The sequence below is a fragment of the Poeciliopsis prolifica genome, unplaced genomic scaffold (assembly GCF_027474105.1).
Source record: "Poeciliopsis prolifica strain line A6 unplaced genomic scaffold, Auburn_PproV2 SCAFFOLD018, whole genome shotgun sequence".
Classification (NCBI taxonomy): domain Eukaryota; kingdom Metazoa; phylum Chordata; class Actinopteri; order Cyprinodontiformes; family Poeciliidae; genus Poeciliopsis; species Poeciliopsis prolifica.
The window spans coordinates 8643549-8656923 of record NW_026562393.1 but is presented as its reverse complement, the minus strand read 5'-3'; the positions used below and the strand labels follow the sequence as shown (position 1 = coordinate 8656923).

The 13375-nt window shown below is 38.9% G+C and overlaps 1 protein-coding gene across 1 annotated transcript in view; it reads left to right on the top strand.

The window, feature by feature from the left end:
* Positions 1-13375, top strand: part of LOC129367939 (zinc finger MIZ domain-containing protein 1-like) — a 113430-nt gene that overhangs the window by 21632 nt on the left and 78423 nt on the right. Inside the window, exon 2 of the mRNA XM_055042645.1 lies at positions 12619-12717. The gene's annotated coding sequence lies outside the window, so the exon portion shown is untranslated. The remainder of the gene's footprint in view (positions 1-12618; positions 12718-13375) is intronic.

The following is a 13375-nucleotide window of genomic DNA, read 5'->3' as shown; positions in this document are numbered from 1 at the left end:
TACCTCTTAATTAGAGAGGGAATAAGTTGACCTAAAGAATTTTATTTGGGAAACATAGCTAAGGGGAGTCTCTATTTCACTTGGTGCGCTTATATGAAAAGAGCTGCACCTGTGCTTCGTATAGACATGACGCTTCCCAAAAAAATGTGGAAAGCAGTGCTGCCTGGACAAATCCCCCCACTGTCCATGGATGACACGGTCTGCTGTGCTTCTGCTGCCACCGTCGCCGCCTCGCCGCTCCTTGGCTTGAATGCAAATGATGAAATGGAAAAGTTCCGGTGCAGTGAACGCTTGCATGAAGACCGTAATTGGAGACTGCTACCAAAGAACTCCAAACAATTTTCTTTCATTAGGATGCCACACAGAGACAAAGCCACCAAGTTTGATTGTTAACTGCTGCTTCCCAAATGTCTGCTGCATGACAAAGAAGTGGGGTCTTATTCAGACAGAAAGCAGCACGAGAAGATGAGAGGCGATGATTTGAATAAGCATATTTGTTTTCAATATAACAAAAATAAATACGATGCGTTATCTTGTTCCGTCTAAATCTCACGTTTTTGCTGTCTGGTCACATTAAAAGCAAAAGTACATGTCGACATGTCAGTAAAAATACATCCTGACATGCTCTTCATTTATTTATAAGACCAGAGCTTCTTGTATTGGATGATTGAGAGATTACAGAGTACCTGGGATCACAGTCTGTGTGTTGCTCTGTTGTCCAATTTGCAAGGAGGCGTTTGAGACTCATGGTTGCCTTGTTTAATTGAAGCAGAACCTCAGCTTGGTGGATTTTTAAGCCATCTCAAGTCTGAGTTTACACCAGAGAGTCAGAGTGTCTTTGGAAAGCAGATAAATGATTGATAAGAGAAGCAAAGCTGCTTCAAATCCTGCTCTGAGGACATGAATAATGAAGGACACTTTGAGCTCCTTCACTGGCATATGGGGAGGCAAGAAATTTCATTTATCCTTAGTTTTTTGTCCCCCCTCTGTTATTATTTTTGTAAGTATGTTGTTTGTTTGATTCATTGTTTGCATTTACGCAGGTAAATTGCTTAAATTATTGTAAGATTTTTGTTCATGGAATTTTAAAAATCAATTTTTAGCTTTACTTTTATTTAAAGTAGAAGATTGTTCAAAAAGTTCACTGAAAATTATTCAGATTTGTTCAGATATGTCAGTCTTGATTGTATTTGCTGCTTCCTAAACCAAGTTTCAAAGATCTTTTTAATGTATTCTGTTGAAGAAAAAATCTAATTGGATTATATAGCAACTATAGCAACATTATATTATAAAATAATAAAATGTGTTGAATATTTAAATTCTAATGAAATGCATTTATTCTGTGTTATTGTTATTATTATTCTTACATTGTTTGGAAGTTCTCAGCATGAACTGCCTGTTAACGGTCATTCCACTGTATCTCAATTGGATGTAGGTCCAGATTTTGACTAGGCCCTTCCAACACCTTCATAATTTTTTTCTTCAGCCACTCAAAGGAGGTGGGTGCTGTGCTTTGAATCACTGTTAAGTTGCATAACTTAAGTGTGCTTGACCTTAGGGTCATGAATTGATGTCTGGACACTTTTCTTGACCTTTTCTGCTTGAGAGCAGAATTTATGGTTCCATTAACTATTGCTAGTCATTCAAACAGGGACATAATGGTCATGTATATTGAAAATTGGGAAAAGCTGACCATTTAAAATACAATGTATTAGTGCAGAAAGAATATGTGCAGTAACAGTGGAAATACTATTTAAAAGTGTGTGAGCATCTGGATGAGACACAGATGAGCTGTTGGAGTAAGTTTGGTACGTTCACCACTCTTCCATGTTTTCTCTATTTGTGCATCTCATCAAAACCAAAAAAATTAATTTGCAATCCGGTCTAGACTGACTATAATAATTTTTTTAAAGAGCTTTCTGTCTACTTTATGTTGGCACAGAGATTCTGTTCAGGGGATTTCTTGATTTTGGTTATTAATCACACCGATCTGTGGCGAATGAACCAGAAAATGTAATTGATTAGTTAATTAATTATTTATTTATTATAAAAATAATTAATCACTTGATAATTTGATTATCTGAAACATGTAATTGTAACAAAAAGGCAAAAAACAAATCTTTAAAGTGGAAAATACTTCTTTTAAAGCATGCTAATGTCAAGGGATTTCACCAACAGAGCCTTTAAAAAAGCTTAAATAATGTGGTATCATTTATAGTGAGGGGGCTTGGAGCTTCTATGTTGCAAAGAATTAGCTTGAGCTGTGCTACACCAGCGTCTCCCCTCCCACTCCAAACCCTAACCAGCACTCAGCAGTCAAGGAAGGCACGCCTCAAAGTGGATCAAAGTAATTCCTTCCTACCTCTTTAAACAGAGCAGCATGTTGACATGGTCCCAGTCACATGCTCGATTGTTTTTGAAGGAGTAAAGTGGTGGAGGATGGTTCTGGCTCGTGGGAATGCAATCTACCTGAAAAGATATCCTGACATTTGTTTTCTAAACACAGATTGTCTGACTTTGTGCTAAAGGGCAGCAAGGATCCATTCAGTGGTGTTTATGTTATGCACAGGCTAACGTCCATTACATACTTTTAAAAAAATTTTATCTCTGTTTATTTCACATCGTTTTTACTTTGTAAGCTCCACTTTGTAACTGCCCCTCAGTTTGGGTGTCAAGTTCAATGGCAGTGCAGCAAGGCTCCCCGGCTAGCTGTAGAAAGAAACCTTTAGCTGAGAAAGAAGAGAAATATTGTTTTGCTCAGCAAGACATAACGCCACAGATACATATCTTGGTCCCAGAAATATTTTGTCTTACCATGAATGAAACAGACGATTCAATGCTGAAATTCTGCAGAGCAGAGGTCGATTTTCTGTTGTTTTTGTACAGCAGGAAAGATGGACGGCTTATTGAAGATGCACAAGGCTGAGAAGTGAAAAAGAACAAGTATTTTTGAGTAAATACATATGCATGTATTGGGAGGATTGAATGAGATACTCCCCAAGATTGAATTAGTCATTATTTTGGACTGATGCAGAGTGTAAAAGCATAATGTTTCAGTTGTGTGAAATGGCCCATAAGCCAACAACCTGGCAGCTATTGTTAGGCAGAGTTACCTTCGCCATGGCATGTGAAGAGATCGCAGATGAGAATCACCTGTCCAATGCTGGTTGCCCTGGCAAAGGCGCCCATCTCATCTCGAGGGCGGGTTGCCGGCTGGGGCTATTAAGACTAATAGCAGCAGCCGGCGATAAGCACAGTTAAGCTGAATTCATGACCCGAGTGGCCGGAGCGGGCCGATCATTTCCACTTGTGTGTTTTTCTGCTGAGGCGTTTAATTTCCATCCTGTCCGGTGCTGTGACAGGAGAGAAACCAGAGAGTGTCAGAGGGAGACAGGAAAATAGAAATGGAGTGATGGAGCCTTGGGTGAAATATTGATCGGCGCAGCCCGGAGGGGAAAAAGTATTGCAACTGCTGGGTATAATTTGAGGCATGAGACTTTTTATTGCAGTGATTGCTCAGATTCAGATCCAGACATTAAAATTTTATTTACAGTGATGAAACCAAATTAACTTTTAACTGTGGGAAATAATCAATTTTAGATATGCACCAATCAGAATTGTTCTGACTGTTCTCATTCAGTTGTCTTTGATCTAACCTTTTGTTTTTTTTTCAGCAATCATGCTCTGCAGGTTCTCAAAGAGATATTTCTCAGTTTTTCTAACTTGTCTGTAATGCATTTCATCATTTAGTAGAACTAGATGAGCAACACTACTCAGGTACTGCAAGACTTTGTTTGCACTAAAAGTGTAAATCTAGCTAATCTGACATCAACAAGGTGTCACTGTCTTCTGATCAAAGGATATTGTAATTTTTTTGGGAACCATTGGGTTGCTGCCTTGTGATTCGCTGAGCCACTATCTGTGTTAATTGAACTTATGTACCCAATAAAGTGGCCGGTGAGTGTACATTTAAGTGTTAACTACACATCCATCAAGCGTCTACTTCTCTGCCACCGAACCACATGGTTGGTGTTAGCCAATTTCCTGGAGATCACTGAAGGATGGCTTCCAAAACACATGCACTCCTCCTCTTCCTCTTCTTCCTTCTCTGCTTTTAGAGTGGCCCATTTAATGCATTGAAATGGTTGACCATTATTTACGTGGGGGATAAACAAAGAGAAGCGAGGAGTTGATGGTGTAATCCACTCTTGCAGTCATTAGGCACCGAGATGGAGGAGCCGGTAGATGCAGCCTCCTCCTCGTTGCCTCTCGAGCTGAACGCCTAATGGAAATGGGACTCATTAAGACACCTTATACTCCAACGCACCCAAGATCATGAGGAATTGCTAATTGATTGTCGTTAGCATTCTTGCAATGAGACGCTCCGCCTGTTTTCCCATTTGTTATGAGCAGCTTTGTTTTCTTCCCCTCCGTCTCCTTCTCTTCATTATTGATGTTTTGCTGGTTTTTTTTTTCTTCTTCTTTTGTTTTTTTCCTCTTTGCTCGTTTGCGCCTCAAGAGTCTCCACCAAATGAGTCAACTGAACACTGATTAGCTGCAACAATCAGAAACCATGAGAAATCCCACACGGACAAATCTGTTTCTAATTCTGTGTTTAATCTGTCATTTTTATTATGCTCAGTAGGTAGATGTGCATTCATTTGAGTTAACAATCTGGTCCAGCTAATGATTGTTTGGGCATGATATGTTCATGCCAAAAGAACATACCAATGGGGAAAATGGTAATGGGCTCCAGTCAGCATAGTCATGGTTGAGCTGATTTGCGTCAGGTCGAGATGCAATGCTTATATGCTCTGGAAGGTCCTTCCGTTTTCCTCTGGTACCAGCAGATTGTGTTCATCTCAGCCTTTAATCATTTTTCCCCTCCCAGTAGTAATGTGCTCTCTTTTTACTCCCTGGATTCCTCTGTGTATATGTCAGCTCCCCCCTCTTTTTTCTCTCCCATTGCTTTTTTTTCCCCTATTATGAGACAGAGGAGGCAATAATAGGGGAGAGAGATGAAGAACGGGGTTGAAAATGCAAATACAGGTTATTTCTTCTGACTTATCAGAGCTCATTACATGCTCCTCTCCTTTGCAGCTGGCTGAAGGATCTGCATTGCTTGTCTTCATTACTTTATGGTAAACTCTCCTGGGCACTCAGGCTGGTGATATTGTAAAGAGAAAAAAAAATAATAATAAAAAGTCCAGGTGAGCAAATAGGAATGTTTTGCTGCTGGGCAGAGAATTTGGTTTGCAGATGAAGAAGGGCCGTGAAAGGGGAGGGACGAGACGGTTAGACGGTGAGGCTTTTCTTTGCTTCAGCGCTCCGCAGGCAGCCTACACCTCTATCTCTATCTCCCCCGTGGGAGTTGCTACCACCTTTCCCACTCTGATAGGGAAGCAGTGGAAACAAAGGAAGAAAAACACAAGCACCCTCTCGAGCTGCTCTCGCGTTTGAAACAAGATATGCCACAGAGGGAAGAGTAGGAGGAGAGACAATATTAAAGCCATCAATTCATGCAGGACTCATGAGCATTAGCTCACTCTTGGGAAGGTGGTGGAACATGGAAATTCAAAGTGAAACTCTGTTTTTATACAACTATCGTCCTCTATACATGATGTTGATGGCATCTGCTGTCACTGCTGTGTTACTATGCACTGCCGGGAAGAGTCCGGAATTTGATTTCAGTGTTTTTCATGTCTGGAGTTAGCATGGGAAAATAATGTGTATGATGAAATAATTGCATTGTCACAAATTTTTCCCCGTTTGTCTAAAACAGGAGTATCAAACTCATTTTCATTTTGAGACATTTCAACAGCATGAATGTCCTGCAAGAGCTGGTTGTGACAGAATGTATTGATAAAGCTTCCCATTAGCAAGTTGTCAGAAATATAAATATAAAACTGCCTCTGTATTTAATGAGTCCTTCTAAAAGTTTAATCATTTTGAGACATTTTTTTTCCGCATTGATATAATTTGGCAGTTTATGCATAAAAAAATGCTTTGATTAGATAGATAAAATAATATTTATGCACATTTGTTATCTTGAAGGATCTATTTATGTGGTTATCTAGATTCCAGGCGGCCACTTAAAAACATACAATGGTTTGGATTTGACCCCAGGGCCTTAAGTTTGACACATGTACTCTTAAAGTTCTCTTCTTCCTTCTGTGCTGTTGTTCTTCCTTCCAACTGACTTTACTTGTGTACTACTTCTTTCTTCTCTTCTTCTTCCCTTAATAAATGAAGAGTTATTACCCTTCATTGGTAGAAAAACCTATATTGGATGCTATTCCTACCAGCTGATGCTGGATCATGGAAGTCATGCACAGCGGGAAGTAAATTACCTGCATTTGCATAAATAAAACATATAATTGGTGGTTGCTGCGATGCTCATCTGGTGGCACACAACATGTATACAAATGCACCTTCTGCAGTTGAGTGTCTTGGTGTATAAGGTGCATAATATGTGTGTGTGTGCTTCATCCCATTCAGTAATTACAGCAGCAGTGGTTAACTAGGCGCTTGCCTTTGCGTTAATCAGCTGGGAATGAAAATTGGGGGGGCTGACTGAGCCGAATCTCAGGCCATTTAGATGCCTTGTAGTTGAAGCTGTTATCTGTAAGCTTGTAATCATTACTACAATGCTGCGGTGACACACTTTATGTGGAAGTAACAGCTAAATTGGGTTAATATGGGCTTGCAGAGAAGCCAACAGTATGCTTGTTGTTAAATCCTGAATATGAAGGTTGAGCGCTTAGCTTCACACCCTGTTGTATTTATATTTGAGACTCTTGAGAGTATTAATTGAGATTTTGAAATACAAAAGGAAGTAATTCTTTACTCTGGTAACTTTAATTTCCACAAGGCAGTCAAGATTTTCAAAGTATGTTATACGACAGAAAGCTGAAACATGAAGTAGAACAACTTCAGTTTTTGTATGTGCAGCTTCTTGCACTTCAGCCTGAGTGTGCAGCAGCCATGACTCCACAAAATGTAAATATTTCATTTTTTTTAAGATTGCTTTTTGCATTTTTGTTGGTCTGCTGGTTTTACCTTTAACATCTCAGGAATACTGAGTGTTAGACATACACCGTTAAGAACATTTTTGCCAATATCAGTACTAATGCAGATATGTTGTTTTTTACTACTGAAACAAAAAACTAACTTTAGCTACTCTGCCCTCAGTAAAGGTAAAGAGTGTTGTTGTTAACACACACTTTTAGCGTAATAAAAAGTGTCTCCTAAATAGAAAATCAGCAGATTCCTGGCAATTCCTCTGTGTACTTACCCATAGGTGTGTGATTTTATTTTTCTTTTTATCTCTAAAGTCAGGATCTCTGCTTTTTCACATTTAAAATTAAAAACTCCACTTAATTATCCAGTTTTAAAATTGCTCCTATGTTTATTGGGGGCAAATAGTCATTCTAAATGGTTAAATAAACGTATTTTCTTAACATTCACTTGCTGTAAGGAACAAACAACTTGACTATCATTCCTTGGTTTGTCATGCCACCCCCTCTTTTTAGAAAACAAGCTCTTTGTCTGATAACTTGTGTGAAGCACAAGCTGTTTATTGTTTGATTTGTTGCATGTCATGAGCAACTGAACAACAGAAAACTGTCTTCAGAAGAGGAACATTACTTTTTAAGGTGAAAGGGAGCTCAAAAGTTTCAGTGCTGGAATTTTTATGAGATGACTAATGTGTTTTTGATTCTGTTTTTTTTATTTCTGACTTGTTTGTCAGAAGCAATGTTCGTGTTTTTCTTAGTGCGTTTCTTTTTTTCTAGCTCTGTGACTTTTTGTTAACTGTTTTCGTTGAGTGGACAAAAATCTCTGTCATCCTCCTGCTGCACATTTTGTGCACATGCTGCAAGCCCAATACGCTTCCAAATTTGCCAGTATTTGCCTGTTAAAATGCATATTCAGCGTACTGGACATAATGGCTCCTGTTGACGGACACCCTGTGGCTCTCAAAAGCGTTCCCAACAGTGCCAAGTGCAGAGCCAGGTGAGAGTTTCTCCCCAGGTGTCTCTCTCGTGCCATTATCCAGGCTTGGTGGGGTGACGTCCATTTCTCACCGCCCCCCTCCGGGCTCAGCGGCTGGATTTGGGGCCACTTTTCACCGAGCGACATGCAGCCAGTGAATGCCGCTGTTGCCTAAAGAGGTATGAGCTTGTCCGGCTCGGGTGGTTGCTGCAGCAGAAGGGATTTTGACTCCATGAGGACCCAATTAAACCTGGGAGGGCCTCTCTAAAGGCATAATAACAATGATAAATGCACCTATGTGGGCAGCATAAAAGAGGCAGGGAGGAATGTTTTATTGTGCTGGCTTGTCCTGACACAATTTACTCTTGGTTTCCAGCTTTTTCCCGTGTAAGAACATTTTGTCTTATAAACATTTTGTTTACTTGACTTTCTTTCAAACATTTCCAACTTAGACTCTGCAGTAATGACTTCAATGGTAAATGAACAAATAATATGTACTTTTACATACATTTAATGAAGCAAGGAAGGATCATTTATTGGAATGTGGGTTGTTCAAAGTCCTTTTAATGAGATGCAAGTGCAGGATTGAGTTTTGAAGCTATATGGAGCATAGATTTTTACATTTCTTCTGACACACTGTTACTGCATACTGCCAGTCAGCTGGCAGCAATATTGTCAAACATTTTTTGATTTGAAAAACAGAACAAAACGCATAGTGTAGTAACTGCAGAAGCACTATTTCTATAAATTCCTCAAATGACTCCATGATTATAGCATGACTTATTTATGTAAGAATACACAAAATAAAGTAATTGGCTAAAAAATCAAAACAACAACAAAGAACTGGTCCAAATGGGGATAAAGGGTTTAATTTGGATAAAAGACATGTCTGCCCTCCATGTCCTAGCGATTAAAGGCTTTTTCACAAAATGATAACACCTCTGCCTTTCTCAAATCAAAATCTTGAGCGACGATGTGTGCCTCTATTGAAATAAGTGACTATTGTAAAACTACTGATGTCAGCACCTTTTTTTTTCTTTCTTTCCTTTTGGTGCTTCAGATGATCTCTTGGTGCATCCCTACTGAAAAAGGAAACAAGTGATTGAACTCTGTTTAGTTTATTTATGTAGCACAATGTCACAAAACACACAACACTCTCGAGGCACTTTAGATCCAAAAATGTAAAACGAGTCAAAGATACCAGCACCCAAATGCTGAAGAAATACGAGTGCCCTATGTGGATGGCAGATACAGATAACCAAATAGATGTGGAGAGAGTTATCACTGCTATACTCAATTGCACTGTCCAATTGATTCTAGACATAAAAAATGCAGTCAAGTTCAGATCATTGACTTAAGAAGTTTTCTATATAAGGAAACCCAGCAGATTACATCAAGTCATTGACTTGCAGCTTCCACGCCTCCAGAAAAAGGATGTAGTGACATTGGACAATGGCATGCATTGCATCATTGACTTTACAGCAATCCCTCATACTGAGCTTGTATGTCGAGATAGTGGAGAGGAAATGTCCGCTTAAATAAGAGGAAATACAAAGTGATGGGAAAATTTGTGTTATATCAACTTGCGGCCATTAACAATGAAGTCTTGTTTGAGTCCATGGTCAATTTTTCTTGCCGTTCTTGAAAAAACCCTGACACAACTGCCACTTTTGAGGTCACACTTTCATGCACAGATGACACAAAATAGGTGAAACACAGTATCCAGAGTGCACCGGCAGGTCAATTACTCACTTGCGACTCAGTGGGTTTTTCTCTGTCAGGTGGCAATTTACAGAAAAACTCCTTTAATTAGATAACAAGGCTCTGTATTTCAGATTTGCTCTCTGCCAGCAGTTTGTCAATTATTGCTTGGGGTTTGATACTGCCAGTCAGTCTTTGTCTGGGCGCTCTAGCCTCCCTCTCACTGCGCTGCAGAGCCGTGTTATTGTACTTAAACAAATCAATTCTGTTGCAGTTGGGCTTTTTTTCCCCCCTCCATCCCCCGTCATTATGAACTGTTTGCAGTGCAGAGCACATTGATTTTTCACAGACCTGGAAAAGCTGTTGATGAATAGCACGGAGGTATCTGGGGAGAATCTGGCTTTAAAAAGGAGGCACCCAGCTTCAGCCCCCTCCTCCTCTTCCTCGCTGTCGACCCATTGAGCCCGCCAGCACTCCTCTACTTTCCCTTTTCAGAGAACGCCACTTCCAGCAGGGGAGTAATGCAGCTTGAAAAATCTTGCAGTCATAAAGACAGAGGATTAAAAAGAAAGCACAAAGCAAAAGGGTACCGCCCTCTCTTACCCGATGGGAAACTACACCTTGTTGTTTAGACAGTTGTTATATTTGGAACATTAGCCTTGTAATTTCAACCCAACCAGAGGAAACTTGGCTCTGGAACACAAATGGATAACATGTTGTTTTGTCGCAGAGGAGACGACTGATGAAAAGGCGACTCAAACAGGACAAAATAAGTGTCACTTCAAAACTCTCCTACAGAAAGCCAAGGCAAGCACCAGAAGGATATTTCATTTCCTTTTTGTTGTCCAAAATCTGAAATCTTTGAAAAGAAGAAAATGAACTAAAGCTGAGTACAGTTTCTAAAGGGTTTCTGCTTACAGTTCTGATACCTGAAAAGCACAACCTGAACTTTGTCCCCATGAGAAGAGATGGATTTACTATTGACTGGTCCATTGCGGTATATGAATAGTATCATGCTGTTTCTTAAAGTTCTAACAGTTATTGTATGTTTAATATTCATGTGTTTAATAAGAAGTTAACTTTGTAGTGCTTAACTTTACAGCAAGACTGAAAATAAATAAGACAAACTAATTGATTTGGCAAGGATTGCATATTTTCCTTGCTTGGCTCTGATCTGTGATCAGGAATTCAAATAATTTGAATTTGTTTTTCATTCTGTAATTTTTTTTTCCTTTTGAAATAAAAACTGTCACTGTTTCCAGCATATGTATGCATAAACTAATAACATGTATTCTGATCCACTCTTTTAGTTCTATAAGAAACTAACCCTGATGTTAGGGTTGTGTTTTGAAGCATAAACAACAATAGTCTGATAGTTTCTTATTTTTTTTTGTGTATGAATCTTCTATGTTTGTTTTATCAAAGAGTCTGGAGTGCAAGTTTTCCTTTAATGTGTTATAGTGCTTTAAGACAAATAGAAAATCATGAAATTGTCAAATGTCAAAAAGAAGCCCAGACACTTCCTGAAACCTCTTCTTTCTCTTGGGAAAGCTTGTTATCAAATCCTCATTTCCCATCACTGTTGTTTGATTTTAGTTATCCAAGGATCCTTACTGCTGTATTTTCGACTACTTAGATGGCTAGCTTTACTCACATAGCCAAGCCACTGTGTAATTTGTAAACATAAAAGTTAAGATTCAAATGGTCTGTGGTATGAATTATGGTAAGAACAATTTAAGTTGTTTTAGGAGCTGGTTTGGATGTTTGTGAAAAGAAAAAAAAGAGTTTACTGGATGAACCATAATGATACCCATTTCTATTGAGATATAAAGCTGTAATAACTTAACATCCTAAAAGGACTTTCTGTCTTCCCTTTTACAGTTTTTATAGAAGCACAAAACTCGACTCGAAAATGTGCGAGTTTAGTTTCTGCTTTTCTCATTCCAGTGATGACATAAATCTTTTAGCTGAGTTTGGTTATGGTGGTGTTATTCCTTCTGAATAATTAGTTTTAAAAGCCTCTTGGTCAGTTGCTGTGCTGCTTTGCCAACGTTCACCTCCACTTGGTTCTTGTATGTTACCATTTTGTCCTTTCTACTTCCAATTTGTACCAATAAACAAAATTTTTTTACCCATGTAAAGAACTGCTTACCATTGTAAGTCCTTGTTGAAAGAAAATGAACATAAATTATCATAAAAATACTCAAAACTCAGATAAAATGTAATTTTTCTTTGCATCGCATACCATCTCTACCCTTTTATGGTTTGTTACTTTTTGGGGGATTCTGGTTGACTCTTTTGAAATATGACAGATTACATAACCTGGTGGTAGATATTATTAATTGAAGACTAGAAAATGATTAGTCTTTAAAAATGTTATTCAATATGTTGGTGGTGAAACAAGAAGGTGGGTAAAAATTATTCAATGGACCAAGCTTCCAGCCACTGGCCCTGGACAATATAAGACTAACCAAAAGTCACAAAATGGCCAAAGTGGTGAAATAATTACCAACTCATTGAAATAGTCCTTTGGTCTTCACCTCGGATTTCCACGGTTTTAATAGACTGAAGCAAACTGCCTGCCCATGCGTTGGTCTATCAGGTATTTAAGTCAACTAGGAGTGAATTGTGACAGTAACATTACAATGAACTTACTGAGGGTGTGAAGTATCAGCTGCTGTTTGGATCTGTCCTTCATGAGCACAAGAGCGTGAAGGACCTTATCCAAACAGGTTAGAAGAGTCTCGAAAGCTCTGATGGTGGCCACTCAAAACCCAAAGGCATCCGAAATAAGTGAAGTCATGGAGTGAACTTGATTTTTCAGGAAGAAATATGCAAATGTGCTAATCTAGTGTTTGGAGACCAGTGAATAATGTCACACTGATTTATGTTTTATTTTTTTCTTTTTGTCTTGATTTCTCTCAGGAACAAAAAACTTGAAGTGCTGGAGTGTTTCACCTCCTGCGGTGTGGATGGGTGGGGGGGTTCCTTGTGGTGAAAAATCAAGGATTAGAAACAAGACAGGTAAGTGTTTTTTTTTTCTCATATTTTCTCATATTTAGTGCTACAAGGGATACACAAATTTTAAATTTGATCCAGGATACACAAGTGTTATTGCAGATGAACACCATGACAGCTGAGTGCATTCTTTACACTCAGACTCAGTTCCAACACTTTTTTCCCTGGGTTATGCTCAGTTTTACCTATTTTCTGAATCTTTATTTCTGATTTCCAATTGCGATGTTTGCAGCAACTCTAGGGCTGCTTGACGGATTGTGTATCTTCAGCCTAGTCTCACCTTTTTGTACTCTTATTTCACACCCATGAATTGTAATTTTATACTTTTAAACAAACTATTTCATACCTGCATGTTCACATTCTATTTGTAACCAGGTAAACAATTGAGCACCCTCTTGCTGGGAGATATTATTCATTGAAGTCACATAACTCCATTGCATTACAGCAGTCTGAGTAGATTACAGAATATTACTTCAAATTATTGATTGTCTACAAAAAGGTACATTCCCAACATGGATAGTCAGCACAAAGTGTCCCATAGCAGATGGCTTTTTTGTGCAACAGCGAAAGGAAGCCGATCTGTGAAAGTATGCCCAATAACCAGGAACTGGACAGTGTTTAATGCCGTGCTGTAACCGTAGCTGTTTCTACTGCAGCATTCATG